We start from the raw sequence: 18,917 nt of genomic DNA, 5'->3' as shown, positions 1-18,917 counted from the left end.
CGGGAGCTGCTGTTCCAGACTCTATATAGCATTCAGAGATTGTGGAATATGTGTCTGGCTACGCGAGACTAATATTTCATAAACCGTTTGTCGTACAGACACGTGGCTGGCTTCATATGACTTGATTAAGAGTCCTTAATCTTAATTGGCACCTCCTGCGCCAAACAGGAAGTGCCCTTCGCCAAACAGGAAGTGCCTCTATATTTCATGAACCGTTTGTTGTAAAAACTTGTGGCTGGTGTCATATGACTTGATTAAGAGTCCTTAACCTTAATTGGCGTCTCCTTCGCCAAACAGGAAGTGCCCTTCGCCAAACAGGAAGTGCCTCTATATCTCATGAACCGTTTGTCGTACAGACTCGTGGTTGGTGTCATATGACTTGATTAAGACTCCTTAACCTTAATTGGCGCCTCCTGCGCCAAACAGGAAGTGCCTCTATATCTCATGAACCGTTTGTCGTACAGACTCGTGGCTGGTGTCATATGACTTGATAAAGACTCCTTAACCTTAATTGGCGCCTCCTGCGCCAAACAGGAAGTGCCCTTCGCCAAACAGGAAGTGCCTCTATATCTCATGAACCGTTTGTCGTACAGACTCGTGGCTGGTGTCATATGACTTGATTAAGACTCCTTAACCTTAACTCATTAAAAGCCAACCCCGCGATGTCGCGGGAAAAGTAATAGAGTATCTATAGTGCCATCCACGCGATGTCGCGGGAAAAGTAATATATTACTGTAACGGCGAGTAAAAATACCTAGTACAATGGCCGACGCTCCGGAGACGAAATCCGCGCTGATTTGTCATCATCACGGCTCCACGAGCACACAATAGTCATCCCATAACATTGAGGTGGACGGGCCGCCTCATCTTTAATGTCCATTATCTCAAAACTACACTTTAGAAGCGAAGATGGAGGCAGATGCTCGCTTATAAAACACATGTATAAACGCTACGAGCCGATCCAGCATGGCTCCACATAAACAATGATCGGTTCAGTCGAAGGATCCGATGACGTCAGACCGGAAGTACTTCCGGTGGCCTTCAAAATAAGACAAAATAAGAGAACGGCCGTGAATGGGGGGGGGTGGGAGGCACTCTGGATATTATAATCCGTTAATGTCTGAGGCTTTTAATGAGTTAATTGGCGCCTCCTTCGCCAAACAGGAAGTGCCCTTCGCCAAACAGGAAGTGCCTCTATATTTCATTAGTCTCGCGTGGCCAGACTGTTGCCTCCGCGATTTGGTCAAATGCTCCCGGCATACAGTCTGGCAAACTGGAATAGAAATGACTAGAGGTCCGCGGCCCTTCGGGCCGCTCACATCTAGAGATCGCGCCTGCTTCGCAGGCGCTCACAGCTACGTTGCAGCAGTGATCCACCCACCCACCCACATCCATCCATCCGCATCCATCCATCCATCCATCCACATCCATCCATCCATCCATCCACATCCATCCATCCATCCATCCACGCATCCATCCATCCATCCATCCATCCACATCCATCCATCCATCCATCCATCCATCCACATCCATCCATCCACATCCATCCATCCATCCATCCACATCCATCCATCCACATCCATCCATCCACATCCATCCATCCACATCCATCCACCCATCCACATCCATCCATCCGTCCATCCACATCCATCCATCCATCCACATCCATCCATCCATCCATCCATCCACATCCATCCATCCACATCCATCCATCCATCCATCCACATACATGCATCCATCCACATCCATCCATCCATCCATCCATCCACATCCATCCATCCACATCCATCCACATCCATCCATCCATCCATCCACATCCACCCATCCACATCCATCCATCCGTCCATCCACATCCATCCATCCATCCACATCCATCCATCCATCCATCAACATCCATCCATCCACATCCATCCATCCATCCATCCATCCATCCACATACATGCATCCATCCACATCCATCCATCCATCCACATCCATCCACCCATCCATCCACATCCATCCACATCCATCCATCCACATCCATTCATCCGTCCATCCATCCACATCCATTCATCCGTCCATCCACATCCATCCATCCATCCATTCATCCATCCATCCATCCACATCCATCCATCCATCCACATCCATCCATCCATCCATCCATCCATCCACATCCATCCATCCACATCCATCCATCCATCCATCCACATCCATCCACATCCATCCATCCATCCATCCACATCCATCCATCCACATCCATCCATCCATCCATCCATCCTTCCATCCACATCCATCCATCCACATCCATCCATCCATCCATCCATCCATCCACACACACCACATCCATGCATCCATCCATCCATCCATCCATCCACATCCATCCATCCATCCATCCACATCCATCCATCCATCCACATCCATCCATCCACATCCATCCATCCACATCCATCCATCCATCCATCCATCCATCTATCCACATCCATCCACGTCCATCCATCCATCCACATCCATCCATCCATCCATCCACATCCATCCATCCATCCATCCACATCCATCCATCCATCCACATCCATCCATCCATCCATCCATCCACATCCATCCATCCACATCCATCCATCCACATCCATCCATCCATCCATCCATCCACATCCATCCATCCATCCATCCACACACACCACATCCATGCATCCATCCATCCATCCATCCATCCATCCATCCATGCATCCATCCATCCATCCATCCACATCCATCCATCCATCCATCCACATCCATCCATCCATCCACATCCATCCATGAATCCATCCACATCCATCCATCCATCCATCCATCCATCCATCCACACCATCCATCCACATCCATCCATCCATCCATCCACATCCATCCATCCACATCCATCCATCCATCCATCCATCCATCCACATCCATCCATCCACATCCATCCACCCATCCACATCCATCCATCCGTCCATCCACATCCATCCATCCATCCACATCCATCCATCCATCCATCCATCCATCCACATCCATCCATCCACTTACTGTACTGTACTGTACTTTACTGTACCCTACTGTACCCCTCTCTCTCTCTCTCTCTCTCTCTGTCTCTCTCTCTCTCTCCATCTGACCCCCCCTTCCCTCTTGAAACCCGATACTTTCGTGATGATAATGACAAACTCACTCTACAGAGGATTGCGCAATAGGTATTGCGAAATAAGCATGCAAACATAAACTGTACGGTAAATATGCATTTTGAAAAGATGACACTAAGTGGATTACGTTCAGCATAGCATGCAGTATATATTTCTGTAATAATGGTGACTTCAAACACGACCGAATGTCGGGAACCGCCGAACAAAATCTGTCTTTCCGTTCTTATGGTAGTAAAGATGAGTGCGAGATGAAGCGGAAGTGAAGCCTCCTCGTCACTTCCGTTTCAGTCTCACATCGCACAAATTTATCATTACCCAAATAAAAATCATATAAGCATGTTTAGCTTGCTGCTTAGCAGAAATGACATTTTAAAATATATTTTCTTGAACAGTAATGCCCGTTTCCATTACTCGTCGTTCAGGAGCTGCTGTTCCAGACTCTAAATAGCATTCAGAGATTGTGGAATATGTGTCTGGCTACGCGAGACTAATATTTCATGAACCGTTTGTCGTACAGACACGTGGCTGGCTTCATATGACTTGATTAAGAGTCCTTAATCTTAATTGGCACCTCCTGCGCCAAACAGGAACTGCCCTTCGCCAAACAGGAATTGCCTCTATATTTCATGAACCGTTTGTTGTACAAACTCGTGGCTGGTGTCATATGACTTGATTAAGAGTCCTTAACCTTAATTGGCGTCTCCTTCGCCAAACAGGAAGTGCCCTTCGCCAAACAGGAAGTGCCTCTATATCTCATGAACCGTTTGTCGTACAGACTCGTGGCTGGTGTTATATGACTTGATTAAGACTGCTTAACCTTAATTGGCGCCTCCTGCGCCAAACAGGAAGTGCCCTTGCCAAACAGGAAGTGCCTCTATATCTCATGAACCGTTTGTCGTACAGACTTGTGGCTGGTGTCATATGACTTGATTAAGACTCCTTAACCTTAATTGGCGCCTCCTGCGCCAAACAGGAAGTGCCCTTGCCAAACAGGAAGTGCCTCTATATCTCATGAACCGTTTGTCGTACAGACTCGTGGCTGGTGTTATATGACTTGATTAAGACTGCTTAACCTTAATTGGCGCCTCCTGCGCCAAACAGGAAGTGCCCTTGCCAAACAGGAAGTGCCTCTATATCTCATGAACCGTTTGTCGTACAGACTTGTGGCTGGTGTCATATGACTTGATTAAGACTCCTTAACCTTAATTGGCGCCTCCTGCGCCAAACAGGAAGTGCCCTTGCCAAACAGGAAGTGCCTCTATATTTCATGAACCGTTTGTCGTACAGACTCGTGGCTGGTGTCATATGACTTGATTAAGACTCCTTAACCTTAATTGGCGCCTCCTTCGCCAAACAGGAAGTGCCCTTCGCCAAACAGGAAGTGCCCCTATATCTCATGAACCGTTTGTCGTACAGACTCGTGGCTGGTGTCATATGACTTCATTAAGACTCCTTAACTTTAATTGGCGCCTCCTCCGCCAAACAGGAAGTGCCCTTCGCTAAACAGGAAGTGCCTCTATATCTCATGAACCGTTTGTCGTATAGACTCATGGCTGGTGTCATATGACTTGATTTAGACTCCTTAACCTTAATTAGCGCCTCCTGCACCAAACAGGAAGTGCCCTTAGCCAAACAGGAAGTGCCTCTATATCTCATGAACCGTTTGTCGTACAGACTCGTGGCTGGTGTCATATGACTTGATTAAGACTCTTTAACCTTAATTGGCGCCTCCTGCGCCAAACAGGAAGTGCCCTTCGCCAAACAGGAAGTGCCTCTATATCTCATGTACCGTTTGTCGTACAGACTCGTGGCTGGTGTCATATGACTTGATTAAGACTCCTTAACCTTAATTGGTGCCTCCTGCGCCAAACAGGAAGTGCCCTTCGCCAAACAGGAAGTGCCTCTATATCTCATGAACCGTTTGTCGTACAGACTCGTGGCTGGTGTCATATGACTTGATTAAGACTCCTTAACCTTAATTGGCGCCTCCTTCGCCAAACAGGAAGTGCCCTTCGCCGAACAGGAAGTGTCTCTACATCTCATGAACCGTTTGTCGTACAGACTCGTGGCTGGTGTTATATGACTTGATTAAGACTGCTTAACCTTAATTGGCGCCTCCTTCGCCAAACAGGAAGTGCCCTTTGCCAAACAGGAAGTGCCTCTATGTTTCATGAACCGTTTGTTTTACAGACTTGTGGCTGGTGTCATATGACTTGATTAAGACTCCTTAACCTTAATTGGCGCCTCCTTCGCCAAACAGGAAGTGCCCTTCGCCAAACAGGAAGTGTCTCTATATCTCATGAACCGTTTGTCGTAAAGACTCGTGGCTGGTGTTATATGACTTGATTAAGACTTCTTAACCTCAATTGGCGCCTCCTTCGCCAAACAGGAAGTGCCCTTCGCCAAACAGGAAGTGCCTCTATATCTCATGAATCGTTTGTCGTACAGATGTGTGGGTGGTGTCAAATGACTTGATTAAGAGTACTTAGCCTTAATTGACGCTTCTTTCGCCAAACAGGAAGTGCCTCTATATTTCATGAACCGTTTGTCATACAGACTCGTGGCTGGTGTCATATGACTTGATTAAGACTCCTTAACCTTAATTGGCGCCTCCTTCGCCAAACAGGAAGTGCCCTTCGCCAAACAGGAAGTGCCCCTATATCTCATGAACCGTTTGTCGTACAGACTCGTGGCTGGTGTCATATGACTTCATTAAGACTCCTTAACCTTAATTAGCGCCTCCTGCGCCAAACAGGAAGTGCCCTTAGCCAAACAGGAAGTTCCTCTATATCTCGTGAACGGTTTGTCTTACAGACATGTGGGTGGTGTCATATGACTTGATTTAGAGTCCTTCAGCTTAATTGGTTTAACTAGCCCCGCCCCCTCGTCTGATTGGCTGCTGCCCCTTGTGACATGGGTAGAGCTGTGAGGGCCCGGTCATCGCTGCTTGCAGCTTTAATTATTATTATTATTATATTCGGTGTGTGTGTGTGTGTGTGTGTGTTTGTGTGTGTTTGTGTGTGTGTGTGTGTGTGTGTGTGTGTGTGTGTGTCAGATGTCCAACAATGATGGCTGTGTCTCCTCCCTGAGCTCTGCTGCCCCTTGGAGGATTGATGGCTGCATGGCTCCAATCTTCACCCTGGAGGACAATAGCATTGAGACTGAAGCAGGCTGTGAGTGACCACCACTGTTGGGTATCATTACTTTTTATAGTAACTCGTTAGGTTACATCGTTACTGCCTTTAAAAACGAATCCGTTACATTACTACGTTACTCACTGAGAAAAGTAACTTGTTAGTTACTCTTTCTGTTACCAAACTTTAAAATCCACCTGTGAGGATGTTTGGTAAACATAGAAATATAGTGCAGCCTACCGGAGTGTTGTGGAGCTGTCAGTTGTGTGTGGTTTCGTGCAGCTTCAACGTGGATATAATGTAATGACATTAATCTATCCTTTCACCAGTAAATCCAAAAATATTGTGAATCCTTCCACAGCCTTACTAAAGAACTTCTCTCAAGCCCTGCCATGTCGTGAGCGACTGTAAATTAATGTAAACAAGACGTGCACAAATAGGTTCTCCTTATATCGCTAATAGATGACCACCGGTAACCCGGTGTTACACCAAATTGTGTAACCTGTAGAATGACGCAACCACCACAGACTATAACACATTTCTGGGCCATGCTGCATGCATGTACGGTATGCCTCCTCAGACTCCACTGACGGAGAGAGAAGAGGTCATAGTCTAACATATGAAAAAAATTAAGCAATCATGAATCACACTTAACCTTACCTCTTCTCTCCTCCTCCTAGGTCTCTCGCTCTTTCCTGTGTGTAAAGAGGAGGTTTCCGCTGAAGAGGGGGAGGAGCTACTTCAAAGACCAGAGGAGGCTGCTGGGTCAACGTTGACATTACTAGCAGTGAAACGTGAAGATGATGGCAATGAAAACAGTGAGACAGAGCCTCTAGCCAGCACCTCAACTGAACACATGAAAACACAAGCGTATATAAACTACTTTGTACCTTCATCAGAACCAGCTGGTGACGACCATCTCCACCCTTCACATTGTTCTGAATCTGACATCACTGAAGACAGTGATGACTGGTGGGAGGAGACCAGGGAAGACCAGTCTGCTTCAAACAAACTGAACTCGAAGATGTTCCAGGACCTGAAATCATCAAAGCAAACTCCATCCATGAGGGCTCTGACAGGAAAGAGCAGATTGAGGTGCACAGAGTGTGACAGATTCTGTTCTTCCTTGAATAATCTGAAACAACACATGATGATTAATCATTCAGGTTCAGAATCCCAGAGCAAAGGCTTTGGTTTGAAAGCAGAACCTCTACAGATTAATGAGGAACAGGAGCTACTTCAAAGACCAGAAGAGGCTGCTGGGTCAACATTGACATTACTAGCAGTGAAACGTGAAGATGATGGCAATGAAAACAGTGAGACAGATCCTCTAGCCAGCACCTCAACTGAACACATGAACACACAAGCGTATATAAACTACTTTGTACCTTCATCAGAATCAGCTGGTGACGACCAGCTCCACCCTTCACATTGTTCTGAATCTGAAGACAGTGAAGACTGGTGGGAGGAGAAGAGGGAAGACCAGTCGGCTTCAAACAAACTGAACTCGAAGATGTTCCAGGACCTGAAATCATCAAAGCAAAGTCCATCCACGAGGGCTCGCACAAGGAAAGAGAAGATGGAGTTGCCACATTCTATTAGTTCTTGGGTGGTCTGAAAAACCACATGAGGGGTTATTCATGTGTAAAGCCCTTTAGGTGTTACCACTGTAGTCAAGTGTTTGATGACAGGAGCCTCCTGAAAGAACATGTGAGCTCTCATAGAGGTGAACTCTTCACCTGCCATGTGTGCCGTAAAGCATTTGCTGCTAGGGGTGTCCTGACGTGACGACGGTGAAAACAGAGAGACAGAGCCTCTGGCCAGCACCTCAACTGAACACATGAAATCACAACCAGCTCATGACCACCAGGTCCTCCCTTCAAATGACCGGGAGGAGACCAGGGAAGTCCAGCCACGTAAAAAATGCTTTGCTTGCACAGACTGCAGCCAGGCCTTTTATTTCAGGAGACATCTGAAAGAACATCTGATAATTCATTCATATGAAAAACGCTTTGCTTGCTCAGCGTGCAGCCAGGTCTTTTGTGACAGCAGCCATCTGAGAGAACACATGAGAGTTCATAGAGGCCAAGGCCCCTTCGAATGCACACATTGCGACAAGGTCTTTGTTTACCAGACAACCCTGAAACAGCACATGAGAGTTCATACAGGTGAGAAACGGTTTGCATGCGCAGAATGCAGCCAAGAATTTTACTACGGGAGACATCTGAAACAACACATGCGCTCTCACACAAAGATCTTTAGCTGCAGTGACTGTGATAAAGTATTTCCTTCCTCGAGGCACCTGAAACATCACATGGTGAGGTACCATGCAGGAGATAACCCCAGCCGGTGTACTGAGTGTGGCAAACCCTTTGATTTCATACCTAGTCTGAAAAAACACATTGGGTTTCATACAGGAGAAAAGCCTTTTAATTGTTACCAGTGTGACCAAGTCTTTGATGACAGGAGTCGTCTAAAAGAACACCTGAGCTCTCATTTAGGTGAAAACCCTTTTGTCTGCACTGATTGTGGTAAAGGGTTTCTTTATATGAGTGACCTGAAAATACACAGGAGGGCTCACGCAGACAAAAGCTGTACTGAGTGTGGCAGAGTCTTTCGTCGAAGGGCTATGTTGAAGAAGCACATGAATACTCATACCGGTTCAAAAAGTGTGAGCAGTACAGTTGATGGCAAAGGCTTTGGTTTGAAAGCAGAACCTCTACAGATTAATGAGGAACAGGAGCTACTTCAAAGACCAGAGGAGGCTGCTGGGTCAACGATGACATTACTAGCAGTGAAACGTGAAGATGATGGCAATGAAAACAGTGAGACGGAGCCTCTAGCCAGCACCTCAACTGAACACATGAAAACACAAGCGTATATAAACTACTTTGTACCTTCATCAGAACCAGCTGGTGACGACCAGCGCCACCCTTCACATTGTTCTGAATCTGACATCACTGAAGACAGTGATGACTGGTGGGAGGAGACCAGGGAAGACCAGTCTGCTTCAAACAAAATGAACTCAAAGATGTTCCAGGACCTGAAATCATCAAAGCAAACTCCATCCGCGAGGGCTCGGACAGGAAAGAGAAGATTGAGGTGCACAGAGTGTGACAGAGTCTGTACTTCCTTGAATAATCTGAAACAACACATGAGGATTAATCATTCAGGTTCAGAATCCCAGAGCAAAGGCTTTGGTTTGAAAGCAGAACCTCTACAGATTAATGAGGAACAGGAGCTACTTCAAAGACCAGAAGAGGCTGCTGGGTCAACATTGACATTACTAGCAGTGAAACGTGAAGATGATGGCAATGAAAACAGTGAGACAGATCCTCTAGCCAGCACCTCAACTGAACACATGAACACACAAACGTATATAAACTACTTTGTACCTTCATCAGAATCAGCTGGTGACGACCAGCTCCACCCTTCACATTGTTCTGAATCTGAAGACAGTGAAGACTGGTGGGAGGAGAAGAGGGAAGACCAGTCGGCTTCAAACAAACTGAACTCGAAGATGTTCCAGGACCTGAAATCATCAAAGCAAAGTCCATCCACGAGGGCTCGCACAAGGAAAGAGAAGATGGAGTTGCCACATTCTATTAGTTCTTGGGTGGTCTGAAAAACCACATGAGGGGTTATTCATGTGTAAAGCCCTTTAGGTGTTACCACTGTAGTCAAGTGTTTGATGACAGGAGCCTCCTGAAAGAACATGTGAGCTCTCATAGAGGTGAACTCTTCACCTGCCATGTGTGCCGTAAAGCATTTGCTGCTAGGGGTGTCCTGACGTGACGACGGTGAAAACAGAGAGACAGAGCCTCTGGCCAGCACCTCAACTGAACACATGAAATCACAACCAGCTCATGACCACCGGGTCCTCCCTTCAAATGACCGGGAGGAGATCAGGGAAGACCAGCCATGTAGAAAAAAGTTTTGCTTGCACAGACTGCAGCCAAGAATTGTCTAACAGGAGTCATCTGAAACAGCACATGAGAGTTCATACAGGTGACAAACGGTTTGCGTGCACAGAATGCAGACAAGAATTTTATTACGGGAGACATCTGAAACAACACATGCGCTCTCACACAAAGATCTTTACCTGCAGTGACTGTGATAAAAGTATTTCCTTCCTCGAGGCACACTTAAATATAAGCTGGGGTAGAACAAGGTGGACTCTCCTTCAGCGAGCCCCACAAATATAAACTGGGGTAGAACAAGGTGGACTCGCCTTCAGGGAGCCCATAAATATAAACTGGGGTAGAACAAGGTGGACTAGCCTTCAGCGAGCCCTCAAATATAAACTGGGGTATTTTTTTACATTTGCTGTCATGTATTCTGCTTTATTACATTAAACCCTGTTTACTTGTACCCTTGGTTTGGTTTCTTAACTCTGCTCAAGCCTGGTTTAAAGAACCTGTTTGCTTGGTGTATTTATTTGGTTGTTTTAAGTGGAGTACTGGGCTCCATAGTCTCCAGGTGGCGTTGTCGGCATTCTTTTTCCTTTTTGCACAATGTTTCCATTGTGCACGGCCCGGTTCCAGACAAGGTTCCTGGAACCTTTTTTCGGTCCTGCTCCTGAGGTAGAACTAAACTTTGAGTTCTGGGAACATATGGGTGGAGACAGCAGTGCTGCTGCTCTTTTGTTCGGCCCTACAGTGGAAATGGGCCTTATGACATCATGAACAAATGACCGTGTGATTGGTCGGTATTTTGGCTAAACGCGTTCAAAACTGGTTTGATTAACACAAACCAATCAAAGGCTGTTTATTTGTATTTAAGCTTGTCTTAGCTGCATATCATCTATAACCTCTGGAATTTACCACAGGCTGTCTAAAAGTGTGGTTACATTCTCTGTTTATGGGTAATATTCATCTCATACAATTTTGAAATTCAAAGCGTTTCATTGGTCAGTACTACTTTTCTGACTAAAGACAGACTGGCAAACCAATCGGAGGCCTCTGTGTCTATGACGTACTATTTTTTTGGCTAAACGCATTCTTTGATTGGTCTGTGCCTGTGTCTATGACATCATGAACAAATAAGCATTTGATTGGTTGGTACACATTTTTGGCTAAGTGCATCCTAAATCATGGCAAACCACACACATGGACATTGGAACCCTTGCCTGGAATTTAACCTTGGTCAACCAGGGGCTCTGGTTCCCCAGGAGGGATCCCTAACCATTCAGCTATGCCACCCCTATAAAGACTAATAAAAACGACATGGTTCTTACCCAACACTGCATGAGATTGTCCTAAATTTAGATTGTCCTAAATTTGGCATGTCTGTACAGGGGAGGCTTTCATGCATTTCCATTCACATAAATCAAGGTGAACGCTCAAGGGTCCATTTGGAAATTGGTGATGGCCGTTTATCCCTTGCCAAAATGTTGTCTATCTTTGAATCATTAGGCATTTACCCCCCTGCCCGACAGGGTAGCATGACAAGGTTAGTTCCATCGGAAACCTGAGGTTATCTAGAATCAAATCATGGCATGAAATGGTATTTTGTAAAACCAAAACCAAATAGGGTAATTTGTCTATGCATATCATTTAATTTAGACGTCATGTATTTGAAATTGTTTGCAGATGTCCAAGACTGGGCAAAATTAAAACCTGGATCCAAAGCACCTAAATAATTCATATTAACAATTTGAATAAAATAAAATAAAAATAAACTTCAATTGTATTGGTCCTCTGGCCCCATTCTGCCTATTTGAATTGTCTGCATTTTAGCATTTATTTGAGTATTGATGATACCCACCCACCATCGATCCCACAAATGGACACATTTGTATTTATATGAAGCTATCATTGGGCAACTCCCTGGCATCTGGTGAAAGAACTGGGAAAATGGACCCAAAAAAAGTAGCCCACATACAAGTATGTATGCACACACACACAACACACACACACACACACACACACACACACACACACACACACACACACACACACACACACACACACACACACACTAGTATACAGTAATGCTTACTTAATCAGAATTAAAACAAAGACAAAAGACCAAAGACAGTCGCTTCCAGTATAGTAAGTCAGACCACACTGATAAGATAAAATTTATTACACACCGCCCACTTGTGACAGGTTTTCCTCTACAAGGACCTGGGTAGAGTTTTGTGAAAGTGGTACTAAATGTGGTACTAAAAAGTATCCAATCTAGAGTAGGTCTGAGCTAGGCCAAACAGGGCCAAACACTTCATAATGACTGACTTTTCATTTAGACCACCAGGATATAGTTGTAATACATGATAATAGATTCTATTGTGTTATAACCACTATTATAATCTATTATAGTCTATTATAATTATCATAGTAATACATTCATACTTTATAGTGTATTATTCACAGTTCTAATCCATTATAGTGTATTATAATTTAGAATAGTTGTAATACAAATTTATATTGTATTATAATCACAGTTAAAAGGGTCAATTTGTTTCTTACCGGTAGGGGTACTTTTGTGTAATGGAAAATGTAGATATTTTTATGTGGTGCGGTGTAGTGTGGTGTGGTGCTAAAGCTGCAGTAGAAAAGGGGCTTAGTGTCATAGTGTCCATGAGCAAGCACACATGGGCATCAAAGGGGGATTGAGCCCCTGCCCTTTTATCCGTCTGTGAAAAGTGCAGACCATGAATGCAGTTTTTACTCTGGTGAAAGAAATGCAAATGCCCCCCTTTCCATGCCATACCTGAAGGCAGGATTGAAGAGAATTGCCTTGTTCAAACTCTCCTTAACTTGAATGCAACATCTTATGTTGAAAGAATTGCCCTCTCTGTGTAGAAATCCATGTTGTACTCCACATCTGCGATTATGCTTGGTGTGGTATCAAGCAGCTTGACGCTTTTGGGCTTGGAGGTCTGCTATTTCCGATATTTTCACCAAAAGGCCCTTTTAGAAATGTCAGCCCCTGCCTACCTAGCATTGTCTGCACGTCCCTGTCCTTGAGCAAGACACTTTACCCTTAACTGCTCCCTGGTAAACCGCTCCTAATGGGATGGGTTGAATGCAGAGGGCTAATATGTAGGCATATGTGAAAATGAACTGCATGTGACAAAAGGCAGGGGACCTTAGTTTCTTTATTTTTACTTTTTCTTTCTTGTTATTACATTTTAACAACACAAATTGTGGGTGGTGTATGTGGGTCTCTGTCATAAAACATTTTCAGATGGGGTTACTATACGTAGCCTATATGGTTTGAGAACAACAAACATGGCGAAACTGAATTGCCGCAATATAGCTATACCTACACACTCTCTAGTCTTAAAACTAGAGACGGATGGTAATGTCTTTTACAGAGGACAAAATGGAACTTGTGTTTTCATTTCACCTGACACTCCCTTCCCAAGATGACTCTTTGCCATAAAATCACTTAACTGTGTTCACAAAATGGAACTCGTGTTTTATTTGGTACACACTGCCATATTTTCAAATGACACATACCTTTCATTCATTACACACAACTAAGCATTTGCTGCACACTACCAAGCATCTACAGCACAATGAAGTGCAAAATTGAAAACACAATCATTGAAATGGAACACACCATATGAATGACAATGGCTCTGGAGAATGAGCTATTTCTCCTTTTGTAAAATGACTCTGTCACTGAGAAAATAACACACAAACAAAACGGCACACAAATATGCAGCCAATCATTTTTTTTATTTCTGTACATGATATCATATTTAGTTATCATGCCTCCGGTTCCTGTCTGGCCAGAGGGCCTCATCTACATCGCAGGCAATGTTATCTCTGTCAAGGCATCGCAGGAAGAAGCGCCTTGCGTGGCGCAAAAAGCCCTGACAGGCCTCTACAGTGACATCGTCACAAGCTTCTTCCATGGCCTGGAGCAGTGGGATCTGGGTGTGTGGGTTGCGTTCGTACACTTTCCCACCTCCAAGTTGAAAAGAATTCCTCAATCGGATTGAGGGAAGGCGAATAGGGTGGCAGGTACAACACAGAAAAATGGGGATGGTCTTGAAACCACTCACGGAAACGAACTGCTCGGTGGAAGCTAACATTGTCCCATATCGCTACAAAATGTATCCTTTGTGGGTCATCAAGGGGTTCTGGTGGCACTAGCTGCTCATGCAGGCCATCTAAGAAACCAAGGAGGAGGTCTGTGTTGTAGGCCCCGAGGTGCACATGCTTATGCAGGATCCCATGGTGATTCATTGCAGCACACATGGTGATATTTCCTCCCCACTGGCCAGGGACCACAACAATGGCTCGCTGGCCAATGATGTTTCTGCCCCGTCTTCTCCTCTTGACCAAATTGAACCCGGCCTTGTCCATGTATATGTATTCATAGATCTCATTTGCTGTATCAAGCTCTTGCATCCTCTGAAATAGACATGAGAATGTAAGTTAGTATGGACACAGAGAGGTCAACACAGTGGGCTAGAAGTGAGACAGAAAAGTAAAACATAACTGTAAATTACTGATACAATACATGGTACAGTACATCAGTGCTGAATGAATGGGACTTACAAGCACAAACTCTCGCCGTAGCTCCTTGACACAGGCTGAATTTCTGTCAAATGGGACCCTGTATACCTGCTTCATTGCAATATGTTTTTTTCTGGAGGACGCGGTCCAGAGTAGACAGGCTGACGTTGTGGATGGTGTTGAATGTGTGTTGGTCAGCCAGGATCCTGGTCTGTATTTGTTTGAGAGTGATTGTGTTGTTCTCACAAACCATATTTACAATGAGAGTTTCGTGGTAGTCTTTCAGTCCTGCAAAATACAAATACTGTGAACACACTGTATTCTATTGAAAGGCAGTATTGTATTACAATACGGCAGGCCAGTGGTGTAAAAAGTACTAAAGTAACATATTTTACTTACGTAAGTAAAAGTATCAATACTGCAATATAGAATTCAAAATTATTTTATTTATTGGCATAAAAATGTAGGCCTACTTATCTAAAATAACAAAAGTAAAAGTACAGAATGTTTGAAAATAGCCGTTCTACAAGCTCACAACGCGTCGCGATACGACGCGTTGTGAGCTTGTAGATCGGCTATTTTCAAATAGCCTATAGGCATAATATAGGGCTAAAGTGGTTCATGTATGTTTTAGAATATTATAATTTATATCTGAAAGGAACTAGTAACTCAAGTTTTCAAATAAATGTAGTGGAGTAAAAGTACAATATTACAACTACAAATACCTCAAAATTGTACATAAGTACAGTACTTATGTAAGTAAATGTACTACTGTAAGTTACTTTCCACCACTGCATATAAGGCAAATAGATTTACAGTAGTACCTGTTCTCCATCTTGAAGGTTTGAATGATGGCAGAAACTGTGAATGGGCTTAGATTCGGCTGGACCCTCAGGCCAGCCTCCTTCATGGTCAACCCATGGTTCAGAACATGGTCTATGATTGTTGCCCGAATCTCATTAGATATTACAGTTCTTTTTCTTTTTACTCTCTCTCCTCCTCCACCTCCTCCTTGAGCTCCTCTTGCTCTCTCTCCTCCACCTCCTCCTCCTCCTCCACCACCACCACCACCACCACCTCCTCCTAGGGGTTAGGTTTAGGGATAGAGATTAGGGTAAGGCCACAATACTTGCATAAAAATGAATGGAAGTCTATGTAATGTCCCCACAAGTGATGTAAATAATATATATATAGTGTGTGTGTGTGTGTGTGTGTGTGTGTGTGTGTGTGTGTGTGTGTGTGTGTGTCTGTGTGTGTGTGTGTGTGTGTGTGTGTGTGTGTGTGTGTGTGTGTGTGTGTGTGTGTGTGTGTGTGTGTGTGTGTGTGTGTGTCTGCTCCGTTTTTTCTCCTCCACTGTGCTGTTCCCGTACCAGGAGGTGAAACAGTAGGTGAGAAGGCTCTCGATGGTACCCCTGTAGAACATAGTGAGAGCTGGGATGGGAAGGTCAACTTTCTTCAGCTGACGGAGGGGGTAGAGACGCTGTTGGGCCTTCTTAGTGATGTTGCTGCTCGGGGCCAAGTTGTCTGTCAGCAGTACTCCCAAGAACTTTGTACTTGTTACCCTCTCCACAGCTGAGCCGTCGATGGTCATCAGATGGTGTGGTGGCCTGATCCTCGTTCTGAAGTCGACTATCATCTCCTTCGTCTTCTCAGTGTTAAGGGCAAGATTGTGCGCTTTGCACCAAACTGCCAACTGCTCCACCTCCTTTCTGTAGGCAGTTTCATCCTCATTTGTGATGAGGCCGACCACTGTGGTGTCATCAGCAAACTGAGTTAATAAAGTGAACAGCAAGGGGCTCAGGACGCAGCCCTGAGGAGATCCTGTGTTCACTCCAACAGGTTTCGAGGTGTTGTTGCCGACCTTGACTGTTTGACTCCTCTGAGGCCATGGCTACACAGAGCTAGATATTTCATATATCCCGGTTTTTCAGATATCCACATAGAAAAATATCTAGGTCCACACTTATTTATCCGGTTTAAAAAATATCCAGTTTCACAGCCGAAATATCCAGCTTCGTGTGGCTGCAAGCCCCAACAACACAAAAAAATGTCTAGCTTCAGAAATATCTAGCTCCGTGTAGCCATGGCATTCGACTTAACCCCTCTCCTGATATCCACACGCTTCCCATCTGCTCCAGGGCTCCACCATGGTCACCTTGTCCTAATGGCTGGTTGGTCTCTCCCGGGCCTTCCCTCTTTTGGCTTCCTCTCCCAGCACCCCCACAGACAGATCCGCTATGGGCAGACAGGACACCCCCACATAGGGTGCCTGATTAACCCTTTCTCCCCACGGGTATCCCTGCCCCGGCACCTGTCCATTATCGCTTTCCTCTCTCGCCGGCCAGGTCTCTCTCCTCTGCCCCCCAATCTCAGTCATCTAAGTCAGCTCCTTTCTGGCTTGGTTTAAATGGTCGTCCCATAGATTGACAACAAAGACCTTGGTGTAGATGTGATATTACGTTTTGTCAGATCATTGCGACCGTCAGGTCGCAGTTACTATCAAAACCTCCACCGCCTGTCTGTCCGTCAGTCTGTCAGTCAGTCTGTCAGTCACGTCACTTCACACTTTTGCCCTACTCATATCTCTGCCATCGTTGCCCCTATCCATGTGAAATTGTGCACACAAATTCCTTGTCTGCCAATCCACAACCTCCACCCTTCCAGGGACCCGCAGCTCCAGGGACCCCCAGGGACCCCCGCCAAAAAGCAAAAAAAAACAACCAAATGACGCCCCCAAATCGGCTGAGAAGACTTACAAGTGCGATATGGGTACGCTTACGATGGGAGTAAGCATGAACTCTATTCAATAAACAACCTTTTCATGTCAAGGACCCCCAAATTGACACTTAATAGCCCGCGGACCCCCATTTGAAAACACTAGAGTTGTGCATAAGGGGAGTCACCTGGATCATCGCGTAGGGTGAAGTGTGCATGATGGATTGTCATCAGAATATGTAACTGATTGAAGATTTTATGTGGTGTGGACAAGCTGGTGCTTCTTCAGGTGGTCTAACTTACTGAAACCCTTGTCACACTGTTACACACAAAGGGTTTTTCTCCAGTGTGGATACGCTGGTGTGTCTTCAGAGTCCCTAACACACTGAAACTCTTGTCACACTGTTTACACACAAAGGGTTTTTCTCCAGTGTGGACGCGCTGATGCTTCTTCAGAGTCCCTAACTTACTGAAACCCTTGTCACACTGTTTACACACAAAAGGTTTTTCTCCAGTGTGGACACGCTGGTGTGTCTTCAGGTGGTCTAACTTACAGAAACCCTTGTCACACTAAACACATAAAGGGTTTTTCTCCAGTGTGGACACGCTGGTGTGTCTTCAGGTTGTCTAACTTACTGAAACCCTTGTCACACTGTTTACACACAAAGGGTTTTTCTCCAGTGTGTTCAGAGTCCCTAACTGACTGAAACTCTCTCGAGACAGAGTCATGATGGCTAAAGGAAGATGTACAGACTGAGTGGGGGTTCCCCTTTCTTTGACGATGGCTTGCCAGATTGCCATATAGGAAACCTGATAATGTTGATAGTGCTCAAAAAATATGTATGTTTTGTGAGTGATTCGTTCATGAGAACGAATCAAAAGAGAAACAGGTGAACCATCATTCAGGTCCTTAAAATATTATGTTCACGCTTTCGTTCAGCCCTCCCCCCGCCTCATTATAATAATGATATGGCGATGTGATTCCCTAGAGAGGGTGACATTACTAATGATATGGGTGTCTGTCACTCTGTGATGAGGGACAGGTGACCAGCTGATCACAAACAACAAATTTAGCACATTATAAACCTTTTACAAATATTTATTTTATTTTATTTGAATCAAAGACGTCTATTCATAATTCTACCCGTTTATAAATGACCTTACATGATATTCAGAATGTGCCCCCCCTCCCCAGGATACAAGTAATCAAACTACTAGTGATGGTATATAAGCTCTCTCTTGCATCTAACCCTAACCCATTTTACAATCTAAACACACATTTCAACACACAGTAAACATCTACACAAACCAAGCAGCTTGCCACCACTTTGCTTTATGTACAACATATCAATGAACATAATAATTATTGCATGAACATTAATGAATATAACTTGTTAAATCCTGACAATCGTGGACAAACACTGTTCTACCAGTAACATATCTGCCTTGAACTGGGTTAAATTGCT

The sequence above is a fragment of the Nannobrachium achirus genome, assembly GCF_963921795.1.
Source record: "Nannobrachium achirus genome assembly, chromosome: 24".
Classification (NCBI taxonomy): domain Eukaryota; kingdom Metazoa; phylum Chordata; class Actinopteri; order Myctophiformes; family Myctophidae; genus Nannobrachium; species Nannobrachium achirus.
Note: the sequence above shows the minus strand (reverse complement) of the source record.